This window comes from Muntiacus reevesi, chromosome 14, assembly GCF_963930625.1.
Source record: "Muntiacus reevesi chromosome 14, mMunRee1.1, whole genome shotgun sequence".
Taxonomy (NCBI): Eukaryota; Metazoa; Chordata; class Mammalia; order Artiodactyla; family Cervidae; genus Muntiacus; species Muntiacus reevesi.
Window position 1 is genome coordinate 15,465,609 of NC_089262.1, and position 17,851 is coordinate 15,483,459.

The 17,851-nt window shown below is 39.5% G+C and overlaps 1 pseudogene; it reads left to right on the forward strand.

Annotated features, from left to right (window-relative positions):
• Positions 1-15,370: 15,370 nt before the first annotated feature.
• Positions 15,371-16,326, forward strand: LOC136146401 (E3 ubiquitin-protein ligase RNF167 pseudogene; annotated as a pseudogene).
• Positions 16,327-17,851: the final 1,525 nt, after the last annotated feature.

Consider the following 17,851-nt stretch of genomic DNA (forward strand, 5'->3'; position numbering starts at 1 on the left):
GTACTCCCCACCAAAATGGCAAAAATAAATACCTTTCAGAGGAACTGTGTTATTGGTTTTAGATAGATTTTGGTAACAAATCCAGACTTTGTCCTAAAGTAATATTTAACCATTGCTTTGTAAATTGAAACCAAGACATTATTAAATTGCTAGCAAGGCAAGAAGTAGACTAGTTCTTTAATTTACAGGTCTTTTTTTCTTTTCTACGCAAGATAAAGAAGGGAAAAATATAATCATATAAGCTATTCAGCACATATGTCCTTTTGACAATGCTGTGTTGCATACCATGTGACTTGAGGAAATAAGTTTTGCAAATATATAAGAATGGGCTCTTTACAAATAGCTCTGTTCTGGTCATTGAGCAAACATGAACCAAACCATTTAATTCCATTTCAGTGGCATTAAACTGATTTTAACCCTTTGTTTTCATCAGGCGATACTTTTGCTCCTATCTTGATGTTTATTGTGCACATTGTTTCTCAAGGAGGTACTTCAGAGAAGTAAGAGATGGTGGTGGAATTATTTTAATCGTGGAAAAAACGACAGCATTTAGGGCTACATTAGCATCGTGCTGTTGTATAGACCCAGTTTAAATGTGACCATTTTAGAGCAAGATCTCTCAGTTAAATAAATGTGTCTGTGTCTCTTTTTTTGTTTTGCATATAGAGAGAACAGCATCGAAACATGTATATTATCTAGGGTGAAACAGATCACCAGCCCAGGTTGGATGCATGAGACAAGTGCTCAAGGCTGGTGCACTGGGAAGACCCAGAGGGATGGGGTAGAGAGGGAGGTGGGAGGGGGGGTCCGGATGCGGCATACAGGTAAATTCATGACTGATTCATGTCAACGTATAACAAAAACCACTACAATATTGTAAATTAATTAGCCTCCAACTAATAAAAATAAGTGAAAAAAATTAAAAAGCAAATTTTTAAATAAAAAAAAATAAATGTGTCATTTTCAGTGTTAAGAGTGGATTTTCTTAAGCTACACAGCTCTCTATGGTATGTTGCTGGGTTGCTTGAATTTTTTAAAAAATTTTGATAAATTTTCTTTGCATGGTGGCTCTAGTGATAAAGAATTCACCTACCTATGCAGGAGACTCAAGAGACGTGGGTTCGATCCCTGGATCTGGAAGATCCCTTGCAGTAGGAAGTGGCAACCTACAGCAGTATTCTTGCCTGGAAAATTCCATGCACAGAGAAGCCTGGCTGGCTACCGTCCACGGGGAGGCAAGGAGTTGGATACAACTTAGCAACTGAGCATGCACACGCATGAAAGGTACAAGGAAAGTCAATTCTACTATAACATGCCACATGCTCCTAAAAGCCAGCCTCCTATGAAAAGTGACACAATATAAAAGACAGAGTTTGTGGGTAAAATGGGTATAACATTGAAAATCTTTGCCACTGACACATACAAAAACAGAAATATAATAAAACAGGCTAAGGGCAAAGCTAATGGAGTTGATGGAATTTCAGCTGAGCTATTTCAAGACCTAAAAGATGATGCTGTTAAAGTGATGCACTCAATGTGCCATCAAATTTGGGAAACTCAGCAGGGCCATAGGACCGAAAAAGGTCAGTTTTCATTTCAATCCTAAAAAGAAAGGCAATGCTGAAGAATGTTCAAACTACCACACAATTGTACTCATCTCACACACTAGCAAAGTAATGCTCAAAAATCTCTAAGTAAGGTTTTAACAGTACGTGAACTGTGAACTTCCAGATGTTCAAGTTGGATTTAGAAAAGGAAGAGGAGCCAGAGATCAAACTGCCAACACCTTTTGGATCATAGAAAAAGCAAGAGAATTCCAGAAAAAACATCTACTTCTGCTTTATTGACTATGCTAAAGCATTTGACTGTGTAGATCACAGCAAACTGTGGAAAATTCTTAAGGAGATGGGAATAGCAGATCACCTGACCTGCCTCCTGAGAAACCTGTATACAGGTCAAGAAGCAGCAGTTAGAACCAGACATGGAACAGTGGACTGGTTCCAGATTGGGAAAGGAATACAGCAAGGCTGTCTATTGTTACCCTGCTTATTTAATTTCTATGCAGACTACATCATGCAGAATGCTGGAATCACCATTGCAGGGAGGAATACCAATAACCTCAGATATGCAGATGATACCACATTTATGGCAGAAAGTGACGAATTAAAGAGCCTCTTGATGAAAGTGAAAGAGGAGAGTGAAAAAGCTGGCTTAAAACTCAACATTCAAAAAACTAAAGTCAGGCATCTAGTCCCATCAATTCATGGCAAATAGATGGGGAAATAGTGACAGACTTTATGTTTTTGGCCTCCAAAATCACTGCAGATGGTGACTGCAGCCATGAAACTAAAAGGCGCTTGCTCCTTGGGAGAAAAGCTATGACCAATTCAGACAGCATATTAAAAAGCAGAGATATTACATTGCCAACAAATGTCCATCTAGTCAAAGCTATGGTTTTTCCAGTAGTCATGTATGGATGTGAGAGTTGGACTATAAAGAAAGCTGAGCACCAAAGAATTGATGCTTTTGAACTGTGGTGTTGGAGAAGACTCTTGAGAGTCCCTTGGACCACAAGGAGATCCAACCAGTCCATCCTAAATAAACTCAGTCCTGAATATTCATTGGAAGGACTGAGGTTGAAGCTGAGGCTCCAATATTTTTCCACCTGATGCAAAGAGCTGACTCACTAGAAAAGACCCTGATGCTGGGGAATATTGAAGGCAGGAGGAGAAGGGGATGACAGAGGATGAGATGGTTGGATGGCATTACCGACTCAGTGGACATGAGTTTGAGGAAGCTCCAGGAGCTGATGATGGACAGGGAAGCCTGGTGTGCTGCAGTCCATGGGGTCACAAGAGTTGGACATGACTGAGTGACTGAACTGAACTGAACTGACCTGAAAACATGTAGTACAATCTTATACATCTTACATTTTTTTTTTTTTTTCAGTTTTTTCCTTCTTTCTTAGTGTGTGTATTTAGTGGTGTTTTTTCATTTTTATTTTTTTCATTTATTTTTATTAGATGGAGGCTAATTACTTTACGATATTGTAGTGGTTTTTGTCATACATTAACATGAATCAGCCATGGATTTACATGTATTCCCCATCCCGATTCCCCCTCCCATCTTACATGTTTTTATATACATCTTATACCTTCTTAAAATGTTAAGAAACAAATACTACATATTGTGCTTTAAAGTTGCTTGTAAAATTGCTACAGCTTGGGAGTTGTTGTGAAGTGGCTACAGGGCAATTATTTTGATTTGTAGGCTTCCTGGTGGTTTTCTGCAAAGTGAGGCCATGGAGGAGTGAAAAGGAGCTTGGGGATGTTGGGGTCCATGAAGAGTGAACTTGAGGAGTGTATGATTGGTTGACTTGGATCACATGAACAAAGCTTTTCTTGTGCTTACCAATGCACATGAAATAGAGAAATTCAAGAATATAGCTAAGTTATTTTAACACCAACTTCTGAAGGACCCACTGACTTCAACTGAACTTGAGACTTTTCAGCAAAAAAGCAAACCAGATCAAGGGTATTATATGAAGTCTATTTTACTATTGAAAATACAAAAAACTGAAATGAAAAAAACTGATTTTATGCATCATTTAGTTGACATTAAATTTATTTTTAATGATTTATTGATTTGTAATGACAGTATACAAAATTATACCATGCTGAAATCTCACATTCTCTAAATAAGCTCTTCAGTTAAAAAATTAATACATATTATATTATTGTAGAAACATAAAAATACAATATTATGGAAAGTTGAATAATAAGATACTAGTTTATATCTTATGTAAAAAGTTTAAAGCAAACTTATAAATTTATAGTCAAACATGATTCCATGAAAGTCTATGCTCTTTTTCTCAAAAGGGCAAAGGGCATAAAACATGAGTAAATCCAATACATAAGACAGTATCTTGAAACTTATATAACAATTAAAGGAAAATATTCAGGCCATACAGAAGAAAATAGATCTTGTTTTTGTATTAATTATCTTAACAGTCAACTAAGGGCTAGAGTATAAAATATATTGCAAGTGAGTACCAGGAAAATCTCAAGTGAGTACCAGGAACATGCTCTATGAGAAATCTCAGACAAACTGGATAAAGAAATTGCTATTATTCTGAATTGGCACTTAAGATGTGCTACCTAAATCTGGATGGGAAGTAGAGAGAAAAATGTTGAACTCAGGACCTGTCACGGACCATGACTTTTGCCAGTTTACAAAGAGGGAGTACTAGAGGCTAAATTACAGAGAGATACAGAAATAAAGGACAGGCAGAATCCTGTGCTGTAAAAGCCTGTGGAGCCCCCGCATGCAATCCCAGTTTCGCTCCAAGCTTGCTATTTTATCTGTTACACAAGTTCCATGAATCAATTTATTTTCCCTTTTTGTTTAAGCCTCTTCGGTTTCTGCCAGTGGTAACCATGCCACTGTATCTATATGTTGACCCCATATTTAGTGCTTTTTGTGGCTCTGCAACCTTAATATTCCTCCCTGGGAGAAGGGTGGGGGGAAGGATAGTTAGGGAATTTGAGATTGATATGTATGCACAGCTATATTTAAAATGGATCACCAACAAGGTCCTACTGTATAGCGCAGGAAACTCTGCTTAATGTTATGTGGGAACCTGGATGGAAGGGGAGTTTAGGGAGAATGGATACATATATATGTATGGCTGGATCACTATTGGGCATCTGAAATTATGATAACATTGTTAATCGTCTATACTCCAATATAAAATAAAAAAAGATTAAAAAATTTAAAAATTTCACCCCCAAACACTTCTTTCATCACACTTCTGAGAAATTCATCTTATGTTTCTACTTGTTAGCTTTCTATGTAATGTGGAATCTCTAAGTCTTAGAAAACAGTGCCTACTTGAGTAGCAGAAAATAAAATCGCTAAGAAACAAAAATGGATACTGATTAGTTTCTCCTGAGTCCAAAGAGAGAAGAACTCCTTTCCAGGGAAGAAGCTGCTTCTCCTGAAACTACTCACAGTTGCCTTTTTTGGCGAACAGAGAGGTTATGAAGAATGTGCCCAGGCTAGTCTACTTAGGGAAGGTAGAGGCAAGATAAAGTTAAATTGCTCTGCCTAAAAAGAGAAGAAAGGAGTTTTTAAATTGGACAAAAGTCAGAGTAAAGTCACAGAGTTTATCAGCGTGTCTGTGTTCAACAGAGGCAACAGAGCCACTTCTGTGAACACGTGCAAAGACTCCCCCAGAGAAGCTTCTGAATAACTAAACTTTCTGGTTAAACTTGGTGTCATGTTCGGGGTGGAAAGTTAAGCTCCTTTAATGCTAGTTTTGATGTATTCATTAGATTCATGATTTAAGCTCATTTGCTTTGGTTCTAGTCTGTCTTGAACATGCAGGCTTGACCTGATAGACCATCACTTATTTTGGGATCAGCCTCATCACTTCCTTAAAACTGTTTCTGTTCATACATATTTTCCATTTTATAATTTTTGGGCTCTTAAATTCAATTCAAAAGTCACATTCATTATCATTTAAATCTTCTAGTTCTGGACTGAGATATAGCAAGTTGGACATTTACAGGAGTTGAGGGCATGGGGAACCATTTTGGTCTATAAGCTTTGAGTCCTATATGGTTCCTTCGAGGATAATTCTGACATCAGTCCTGAGTATATGAATTTTGTTGCATGTATATTTTTCTTAAGGTACTTCAATATTTAAGGTGCCAGAGGGTAGACTATGTTGTCTATAAATTATGGGCAGTAAACTACCATTATTTTAGGAACCATACCTGAAATACAGAATAGAAGACCATAGAACACATCAAAGGAGTCTAAAGTCCATGCTGACAACTCCTGAGTCAAAGACATAATTAGAAGAATTTTTTTTTCTTTTTTATATTTTTAAAATGGGATGAATGAATTGGGGATAAGATTAATATAGAGGAAATAATACTATTAGTTAAGTACAATCTGCAATGTTCTATATCTCCATTTCTTTCTTTACTGAAAAATAATTATTTTGAGTTGCAACCTGTTAGGTCTGGTTGTTATTAGTGAACATTAGCTGATTTTGCTTCTGCTTTGGCATTACAATGTCAAGGTTTTAACTTTCATGAATTTGAAAGTGAAAAAGTGAAAGTGTTAGTCACTCAGTGGTGTCTGACTCTTTGCAACCCCATGGACCTGCCAGGCTCCTCTGTCCCTGGGGTCTCCCAGGCAAAGAATACTGGAGTGAGTTTCCTTCTCCAAGAGATCTTCCTGAGCCTGGATCTCCTGCACTGCAAGTGGATTCTTTACCATCTGAGCCACCAGGGAAGCCCGAGTTTTTAACTTTCATGAATTGAAGGAACTTAAATTTTAAATTAAAGAAACATTGCATTTTCCCAAGGGATGGTTTCTCATAACAATAAGTGACATTTACTAAATGTTTGCACATTAGATTAACTTTTTGAAAAACAATGTACTTTCCCCCATGATGGGTTATCCTTAAGAAAAGTCTGTGTTTTAATTTAATCCTTCAATGCACTCTCATCCTGTGAATAAGGTCATTTTAATGAATTTTGCATTAGTTCCAAAAATCCTGAGCAACCTAATACATTCCTATAAATTACATACTTGGGGGATTTCAGTGCCAAGCTTTAAATCTAATTTAATAACAGTAAAAAATGTTATTATATCTTTTTTGATGGCTTCTGAATTTTATGTAGGTTACAACAATGAGCAAGCTGATCAGTGAAATCAGTGCCATGTCACAGGCCTTATGATGAAAATTCAGACCACAGAAGAGAGGAGATAAAGGCAAAAATAGGAAGAAGAAAGCAACAAGATACATAAAGTCAGGTTTCCTTTTTAAGAAACACAGAAAATGCAGAGGCTACAGGGATCATAAATTTCATTGTTGACTTTAAGACAAGTTATTGTCTCCTGTTTTAATTTTTTTAATCAATTCCCCCTCACCTCCGATTTTCTTAGCCTGTTTTTAGTGAAGGATATGGAGAAAACGTATATGTTAGCAGCTCTTAAAGATGATTGTAAAGGGAGATTGACCTTGCTGAAAAGACACTAAGTTCATGTTTCAGGGAGAAGAGAGTTCCTTGTCATAAAAAGGGAATGAGAGGGGGTGGGAAGCAATGTTGCAGAGGGCAAGTTTGGTGAGAACAACCAGTGGCTGCAGATAGAAAGCAAGCCTTTATTAAAAGAGACAGTCGAAAGATTTATTTTTAGTGGAATCCTAGAGAACCCACTGAAACAAGGCTTCAGTAATCCTACCCGCATTAAGATATTCTAATGAAGATAGATTTCCTAAGTGAAACTGAAAGTGAAATCGCTCAGTCCTGTCTGACTCCTTGTGACCCCGTGGACTGTAGTATACCTCGCTCCTCCGTCCATGGGATTTTCCAGGCAAGAATACTGGAGTGGGTTGCCATTAATTTCTTAAAGAAGCTGGTAAATAAGCTGAGATCTGCGTTAAGATTGCATAAAGTTCAAACGAAGTTAAGTTTAATAGCAAAAATAATTGTCTATTTTTTTAATGATAAAAACTGTTAGGTAATTAGAACAGAAAAAAGAAGTCCAAAATAGTGGTGGCTAAAAGACAAAGAAAGGGAAAATCCTGTGAAAAGGGAACAAAGGGAAAGTCTCCTGACCTGAGTGAGAATCTCAGGTGAAACAAACACCCCCATTTATTGGCTAGCCCTAATTTGCATAGGGCAGGCTCAGCGGGGAGGAGACAAAAATTTATTACAAGAAAAAGCCAAGACCCGATGGGGTCTCTCCTCTGGGGCCTGCCTGCCTTCACATCTCAAAGGTATATTATCCTTTGTTTACCAAATAAAACTCTGAGCTGTAACTGAGCTGTAACACTGGTCTGCCATTTCAAATCTTTGTTGTGCCGAGATTGAACCAAGGAAGCTACACACTCTCTAGAACAAAACTACTTTTAATACACAAAAGAAAAGTTTCAAATTCAGATTTTATTTAGTTAAAAAACCTGGTCTTAAGTGATATATTGTTTGTATAGAGCACATTAATAGACACACCATCCAGTTGTAGAAATTAGTTAGGAGAGATTAATTTTATATTACTTAAAATAAGGGAGGGAAACTAATTCTCAAATTGAAGTTTACAGATCAAAATCGTTTTCTTCACATCTTTCATTAGCAATATCTTCCATATCCTGTGGCTCTTCATTAACCATTCCATGTACTCCTCTCTCTCCAGTTCCCAAATTCTCATCCTCATCCTAATCTCTTAATTCCAATCTAATCTCAATAAATAGCAACAGATATTTACTCAACATCTACAACTAGTTAAGCAACCTGATGAATGATGAAGATACATCCATCTGTGGATAAAGCAGAAAGGCATTTTCTGCCTTCAGGAGCTTCTGTCATTCATTCTAGTGGTGGAAATAGACAATAAAGAGGAAAAATAAGTAAAATATACAATATGTAAGAAATATATACATATAATGAATACATGCATATGTATATATGAGCGACTTTACTTACTTACTTCAAAAATATAGAAGATGAGAACCAAAACTTTAAAAAAGTGAAGAAGCAAGCCATGCAACTACACAAGGGAAGAACATTCTAGGCTAAGGGAATGTCAAGAACAAAAATTATGTTTGTGTAGTCATTCTGGATGACTGGGCTCAAGGATGGGACAGAAAGCCGGTGTGTTGAAGAAAATAGCAGAAGGGGAAGGTTAGTAAAGGTTAGAGTCAGAGAATGTGTGTGACTTTACACATAATAGAAAGACTTCTTTTATTCTCCATGAGATGGAAGCTATTGGGAATTTCTGAGTAAAAGAAAGATACTATCCCATTCTGCCTGAATGGGCTCTGAGTTGAGAACAGAAACACTAGAGTGAAGGAAGGCAAGGGTAGACACGAGAAACTCAATCAGGAGGCGTTAACAACAATTTAAGAGAGAGAAAAAAGTGTTTTGGACCAGTGTGATGGTAATGAGTGTGATAACAGGTATTAATAGCAGGATGCTGAATACAATTTGAACTCAGCACCAATAGAAATTTTTTTGATAGACCATATGGGAGTTGAGGAAAGAAAAGAGAATTGAATTGCTGTTACCTATGATAACAAACATTGTGAAAGAGTTTGTTTGGAGATAAATACTAGAAACTAAGTTTTGAATATATTCTGTTTGAGAGGCCTATGATATACTTAAATTGATAGGTCAGGTAGGCATCTGGCTATATGGCTTTGAGTCTGGATTTAGGAGAGAAAAATGATCAAGAGATATTAATTTGCAAGCATATAGGTGGTATTTTAATCTATGAAACTGGTTGTGATCACTAAGGCAGTGAATGCAGACAATGTAAGGACAAAGCCTGAACTTTGGGCATTCTAACATTTTGACATGAGGTATATAGAGAAACCCAAAAGAGACAGGAAGGGACAGCCAGGAAGACAGTGAGAAAATAAGATGAAGGTACTGAATCTGGAGAACAAAGGAGAAAGTGCTTCCAGGACAAGGATGCAATTAGTTGGGTTAAAGCTTCCTGCAGATGAAGTCTGATGCGGGCTGAGAGATGAGCACTGGGTTCAGTGTGCTGGGCTGTGCTTAGTTGCTCAGTCATGTCCAACTCCTTGTGACCCCATGGACTGTAGCCCACTAGGCTCCTCTGTCCATGGGGATGCTCCAGGCAAGAATACTGGAGAGGGTTGCCATGCCCTCCTCCAGGAGATCTTCCCAACATAGGGATCGAAGCCAGGTCTCCCACATTGCAGGTGGGAGACAACAGGGAAGCCCAAGGATACTGGAGTGGGTAGCCTATCCCTTCTCCAGGGGATCTTACTGGTCCAGGAATCAAACTGGAGTCTCCTGCATTGCAGACAGATTCATTACCAGCTGAGCTACCAGGGGAGCCCATGGAGACAACTAGTTACTGTGAAAAGAATTTTTGGTAGAGTAATGAGACAAAGCATGATTGGAGAAGGTGCAATAGAAAAGGAGGAGAAACATTAAAAACACTGAGTTAAAGAAGGTCCTTTTCAAGGAGTTTTGTCATAACAACAATAAAAAAAGTAAATAAAAAGAGCAACAGGTAGCAAGGAAAGTAAGGTCAAAAGACTTTTGTTTTATCTCTCTATTATCTACCTATTATATATCTCTATCATAGGCTTCCCAGGTGGCACAGTGGTACAGCATCCACCCACCAATTCAGGAGATGCAAGAGATGCGAGTTTGATCCCTGGGTTGGAGAGTAAGAAATGGAGTGATCCCTGGAGTAAGAAATGGCAACCCACTCCAGTATTCTTGCCTGGAAAATTCCATAGACAGACAAGCCCAGTGGGTTACAGTCCACTGGGTCACAGAGAGTCAGACACAACTGAGCACGCAGTTTTACATTTTTAAAAAAATCTCTATCATTTATCCATTCATTCATATTTATTCAATACTGGAAGAAATTTTGATAGGCTAAAATGATTGATCCAGTATAAGGGAGGAAATAATGACTCTGAGGAGAAGGGAGAATTGTTCAAGCAATGACCCTGAAGGAGGCACAAATGGATGGAATCTCATGACAGGGTTAGCATGGGTCTTACCTAGGAGCATGAAGGTATTTGTGAAGCCCTGTGAAGAATATAAGGTGCAGAATTTGGACACAGATGCCATTAAGCAGGTATTTGCAATATGGGAACATGTGAAAATTCTCGGATTGCTATTCCATTTCTCAGAGTGGCAGGAAGCAAAGTTGTTGGTTGAGACTAAAGCTTGTAGGCAGTTTTGTAGGTTTGATGAGGGGAAGTCAGGGATGAAATGAATACCAGAAGAATGGAGGAGTTTGGTCTGGGAAAATAAAATAGCTGAGTCAAGTTTCTCTTGAAATAGGACAAGGTCTTTGAACTGGTCCACTTAAATCATTAAATTCTTTAGGAAGCTTATTCTCTGTGTTACTGCTTCTTGTGTTCAGTGCAGATATGATCAATACAGGCTTTTCTGATCAATGCAACCATGTGAGACTCATCACCCGGCTCAGCACCATCTCCAGAAACATGTAATGCCATGGGCCATTGTGTGAACAGGCTCAACATCCAATGTGGGAGCTCTTTTGCTGATGACAGAGTACTTGAAGGGATGTTACAAACAGGTTGGACAATTCTCCCAAAGGGGAAGGGTGCTACATTTATTAGAGAAACCACTATGTCATTAATAAGAAAAGGGGAACAGCTCCTCAACACCCTTTCAAGAAGCTGGTATTACTTGAGTGGTAGTGATTATGCATTTAGACCAGATAGATTTTTTTTTGTTGTTTCTTTATCCGTGACCAGCAGCACAGGGAAAGACATGCAGCAAGACTGTAGCTTGCTCAGACACATTCCACGAAGAGAAAGGCAAGGGAATTGAGGGTATGTGCAGGGAAGGAGTGATAATGATTGACCAGGATAGAAGCTGGGGAGGAGGAAAGAGGATATGAAGCCCGGGGCATGAGGAAGAGAGGAAAAAATTGGTGAGATGGTGTGACTGTTGAAGATCTAGAGAGTGAGATAGAAAGGTAGCAGGGAAAGTCAGAGACTGGAAAATTAGGAAGTAGTACTGTGAAGGGTTTGTAGTTATTGGAATGTCAAGGTGGCAAGGAACCTGGACCCTACTTTAACTCCTTCTACTTTTCCTTTTCCTTATTCTCTTCAGTAGCTCCACCTTCTAAAGGTAAATTATCCTTTACAAGCTGGAAAATGGAGAATCTCACCCAAAAGAATGAATGGGGAAAAAAGGGTGATGGTCAAGAGACTGTGGAAACCTACAAAGAAAGATGGCAGCCAAGATATTCAAATAATTAACATTTAGTATATATTTTCTCTTTTAACTCTGAGAAATCATTTATTTTCACAAACGAGTGATTTATTGATGCTTCTATTTCAATAAAATAATTTTGTGTCTCTGTCTGCAGTATGGATGAGTTGAAAATTGAAAAAAATACATATGACCACCAATTTATGAAATAATGCAATGCCTATCAACAACTTCACTCTTTTTCCACCATTGAATTGACTAATTGTTTTTCCCCCACTGGAAGGACACAATATGGGTTTGAAGGTTTATACAGGAACCCAGATTGTCTGATACCATATCAAGGGGATCTATTGTTCTATATGACACATATTCTTTTGCATAAACTTTTCTGAGAAGGCCATTACTAACTAGAAAAGAGGAAGGGGGAGTAGAGCTTTATATTATTCTGGGAAAGTTAAAGACAGAGTTAAGAAACACTGAAATTATGGAAATTCTTAATATATATATAATCTTATATGAAAAATAGCAGGCATAGAAAGGCAGATAGTTTTGATAGCTCCTACAAGCTAAATGCCCTGGATTGAGATAGTTATGGATCAGTGGTGAAAAATGATGAGAATGAGAATTTAATTTGGACTGTCTAACCACAAAAAGAATAATTTACCAAGTTAAGCTAATAAGCTTGTACTTTATTTAAGAGACAATTATTTTAAAATTATGTTATTCATACATATGGGGCTTCCATGGCAGTTCAGTCAGTAAAGAATCTGCCTGCAATGTAGGAGACCTAGGTTCTATACATATGCTATTGCTACAGAATTCTTATATAACAAATTTTATAGAGATAGCATGTATTTATATATTAGCTATACATGTGAATAAAATGTATATTTAACATAAACTAGATAAAATCTCAATAATAGTTGGTTATAGCCTCTTGCTGAGTTAAGTTTTTTGGTAAAAAGGTTTATTTACACTGGAGATAACAGAGTTGGAAAAGGTAATCTTGCTCTCCTGAATTGGGAGAATGTTTCAGATTCCATTTGCAGATGCCCTTCCAAGGCTATGCTCCTTACTTTGACACAATTTTGTGTATAAGTGTGTCCGTGCATGTGCATAGACACACTTTTTTTTTTTAACTGACAAAGTGTCCCAAATTGTTAAATTCTAGAACTAAAGAAGCCTGGATTAAACTCTACCTTTGATCATCTTAAACACAAATACATTCAGTCTAGAACTGCGTAATTCTAATGTAGTCTGGTATAATATAAAATCCCAGACTCATTAAACCGTTTTTTCTTCCCTGGCTCAGATTCAATCAAACTTGGAAAGTTTGGCGGTGTGACAGGGGTGGGGGAGTGGGGTGCTGCTGGCTTCTCTTCTCTTGCTCTGCTCCCCTCCTGCTCTGATCAGCTTCTGTTGTTGACCTCTTGAAGACTGGTCTCAGAGGGAATAATCATGGGTGGCTAGTGCAGTAGTGATCTGTTGTTGTTGACTGCCCTCACAGCAAATGATCTCAGACTCACTCCTCTCTTATACACTGCTTTGGTGGAGTCCTTGGCAATATTTTCTTCTGAGTCTTCTAGGTTGCTCACCTGATGAGGACAATATCTTTCCTGGGATGGCTACTTGTGAGTCTTCCTCTGCCCCTAGATTCCAGTATCCACCTCTCTGTTTTGGTATCTCCTTACCCTATCAGATAAAGTGCTCTGTGGGATCTCCATAGCAAGGCCCATGTTTGGAATCTGAGAAACTTCCCTGGGTGCAGAAATGGAGATTGACCCAATGTACTCCCCTCCTTTTTCTCTGAGCCTCAATTTTCACAAATGTCTCCAAGTCATTTTCCCTTGATTTGAGGTTAAGGGGAAGCACCACCTCATTTCCCCATGGATGGGGTGTGTGGTTGTCAGCATAGCTCACTGACAGTCGTCTTGAAAGAAATCATCTCAGTCCTTCAGTTGTTTTAGACTGAGGATAGCTACTAGCTAATGCTGACAGGGCCAGTATGGGACTCCTCTCTTCTCTTCTCCACATTTATTTGAAAATCCTGAAGGAATGGTTTAAATTAGCATTTGTCTTAACATCCAGGTGGATTTAGAGCTTACTGTTTTGTGCTTCACCTTGAATAGATTATGTGAAAGAAGGAAGAGTGACATTTAATAACCTGTTCTAGTCCCAAATTGGAAAACACAGCAACATGGAGATAAGTCTGTGAGAATATTTTGGAAAATGGAACCAATGTACAAAAATGGCAAGATAATACTGTAATGTGAGATGCTGAACACCCAAGTCTGGAGGGACAACTTGACACTGTGTTCTCAGAATAAAACCTTTCTGTTTCTGACTTGGCCAATGAGGCACAACTTTATTTAAAGTGGCCTATAATTTTCTTTTCTAATCCAAGTTTTGACTTCTTAAAGAGAAAAAAGACAGTTGTATGGAAATGCAAAATCTAAGAACCAAAGGACCTCATTTCATGTTGTAAATGAGGTCACAAGGAAAAGCATCACTTAAGTTTCAACAATTTTATATTCTGGCTATTTCCTTGGTCATATGGATCCAGTGCTACACCAAAATCTTCAGACATCTACAATAACCTAGAAAAATGTACTCTCCGAACACCAAGTAGGTTTATGTATTCTAACCTAAACTGGTCCTCATAAAGAAATAAAATTTTAATTCCTATCTCCATACTGTCTTTGGTATGGGAAATAGATTAGCTTAAAAGATTGTATTGTGTCAATGGGAAACAAGGATTAAAATGTTAAATTTTAATACAGATGACCCTTGGTTACCTGTATCATAATGACAGAATTTATGAATTATCTCAGATTTCAAATACCTGTTTGAGAGATAGGATGACAAAGGACTCACACTTGTAGATACTGGTACACATTCTTAGGTCAGAATCAACTGTCATAAAACCTGTATTAAAATTAATGATCTGCTAGAATCCTCTCAGTTTGGCTTGTCTTGACTCGAGATCGAGTGAGCCAAGCAAAGCCAGAGTTCGGAGCTCTTTGAAGATAGACTCAAGATTTCATCTGATCGGCCGGAAGTGTGGTGACGATGACGACGGCAGCTGGAGGAAGGAAGAGAAGGAAGGAAGAGAAGGCCGGAAGTGCTACATCTTGAGCGTCCCAGGCAGAAAGCAACCTGACTTTCTACACCGGAAGCTCTTTTCCAGGGTATAGGGAAACGGTCCGCCTGGCTGGAAGTCCCACATCTTTGGGCTCCCCTATCGTTTCAGAAGTTTTTCTGTCTCTCTGCTTGCTTCTGTGCTCTTTCCCCGTTTTATCTGCATACCATAAAAGGATTCATTAATGTCTCTCTGCTAGCGTCACGAAACGGGTGGAGCCGGCGTTCCTTCCCTGGACCATCATGTAGCTAGGAAGTAGCACCTAGGGGCAGTTGCACCGCTGGGATCCCAAAGGAGGAGGGGAGGGCTCAGAACTCTGCTTCTGCTTCTTCTGACACCAGGACAGAGCCTCTTCAGCCTCTCCCCCAGTGCTGTCGCCATGCCCCCTACGGCCCTCTGTCTCCCCGTGGTTGTGGCCACTCTGCTGTGGGGAGCGTCCCCTGTCAGGGGACTCATTCGAGCGACTTCAGACCACAATGGCAGCATGGAATTTGCAGACCTCCCAGCTCTCTTTGGGGCTGCCTTGAGGCAGGAAGGACTTAAGGGGTCTCTCGTGGAGGCTCAGCCAGCCAACGCCTGCAGCCCCATTGCCCCACCTCCCCCAGCCCGGGCCAACGGATCAGTTTTCATTGCACTGGTTCGAAGATTCGACTGCAGATTTGACCTCAAGGTCCTACATGCTCAGAAGGCCGGGTATGGTGCTGCCGTGGTACATAATGTGCATTCCAATGAGCTGCTGAGCATGGTGGGGGGTACCGAAGAAGTCCAGCAGCAGATCCGGATCCCTTCCGTGTTCATCAGCGAGAAGAGCTCTAAGTACCTGCGTGCCTTCTTCATCTACCAGCAGGGGGCTCAGGTGCTTCTGGTCCCTGACAATGGATTCCTTTTGACCTATTTCTTCATCCTTTCCTATGGGATTTTGGCAACGCTCATTTTGGGCACGGGAGCCATAGCGATAGTTCGTTGTATCCATTTCCAGAAACAGCGCTGGCGGAATCGGCTGACCAAAGAACAACTGAAACAGATTCCTACCCACGACTATCGCAAGGGAGACCAGTATGATGTGTGTGCCGTCTGCCTGGACGAATATGAGGACGGGGACAAGCTGAGGGTCCTCCCCTGTGCTCATGCGTATCACTGCCGCTGTGTGGACCAGTGGCTCACTCGGACCAAGAAGACGTGCCCTATTTGTAAGCAGCCTGTTTGCCGGAATCTTGGGGAGGAGGAGCAGGAGGAAGAAACTCAGGTGCAAGTGGGCCACAGGGAAGGGGCCTGAGAAGCCTCCCTGCCTAAGAGCGAACCTCACTTCTGGGCTCCAGCACCATACTTCCCACTAACTTTGGCTCCTTAGCCCCGGCCCACTTTGTGTTTCTTGGGTCTTCAACAGATCCCTCACACTCTCCATCTTTCTCTTCCTCTTCCACTGTCAATCTCTTCTGATACTTCCTTTCCTTTCCACCATTAGCAACAGACTTGCACAGACCCTTTTCCTCCCGCAAGTCTTCCAAGCTGAGTGATGGGGATAGTTCTACCTCAGCTTTCTCCCTTACCCAGCCCTTTCCTCCTGTGGGCTTTGGACGTGCAGAGGAACTGGGTCTTCACTTACTGGGTTAATAAAAACCGATGCATGCAAAAGCCGTGGGTGAGAGCTGTCAAAAACAATTCAAAAGAGCATATTTTTATTATTGGTGTCAAGGATGAAAAAATAATTTGAAATATTATTTTAAGTAACTCAGAATATCTTAAATTGACTTTGGGATATTAACATTTCACATTTGTCCCCATAGTGCAATTTCTCATACCTAAAATTTTCAATGCCTCTCCTTTACCTGTTTTAGATCCAGTGCATATGAAGTAGTCTACACTTATCTAAATCTTTGTCATCAGTTAGTCCCTAAAGAATGCAAAGCTCCTGCAGTGTCATGAGAAAAAAATAAATCGGTTGTAGGTCTCTGATCCTCTGCTTTTGCTATGAAGTGGCTCTGTGAAAAGATTTAGTTGCATGTGATCCTTAGTATTCTGATCCTACTAACTGGGGTGGAATTTTAAGAGAATGCTTTTTAGCTTTGTCTTTTCCTCTCTTGGAATTAAAAACCGATTTAAGTGAAGGAAACATGCAACATCAAATACTTTTCACCTGAGAGTGGTAACGGTTCATCCATGCCAAGGGTCTTCTGTGTCTAGAGATACCTGTGTAATTGCAAAAGATGGGAGTTGTATAATACAGGACCATTGAATATGCCCTTCCTTTTTAGAAATTAAGGTCATTTTCACTCTTTAATGATTGTTAATGTTAGCTAAGCTATTTTTCATTTGTGTGGCCAATTTCAACTCATCTCAAACTTCCAAACACTACATTGATAATGCAAATAACTAAATACTGTCAATATAGCTCTTTGGATTAGACTGTTTTGTTGCATGCAAGCCTTGAAGTAAACTCCTAAACCACGCTGAAAACCTTCTATTTTGGAATGCAGAATCAATAGTCATAAGAAGACTTACTATTTAAAGTAATATGCAATTTTGTTTGCATAAAGATGCATTTAAGATGGTAATTCTAGGTCTAAGATCCTATTAAATCAACTGTCAATACTACTGCAATTGATTATCTATTCTATTTACTAATGTTCCGCTCCAGTTTTTTGATTTGCTATTTCTCACAATATGCATTGTTTGGCAGGAGGTTGCATTGATAAGCATCATCTGACACTGAAGGCTGTAGTGTACGGGGTCCCCAAGGAACAGATTCTGGAGTAGAGCTTTGTGTACATAAATTGAATGAGTTTAAGAAGTAGAGCTGGGTGGAGGTAAAAGCTGGAGGATGGTGTGGCTGCACTGAAGGCCTTAGCAGACCCCCCGAAACCCCGACTCCCACCCCCACCCCCGCCCCCAGAGAGCCCTGGAGCTGGAATGGCCCTTTAGCATTGTCCTGTAAATTGAAGCGAAAGAGCTGAATCCATGTGCT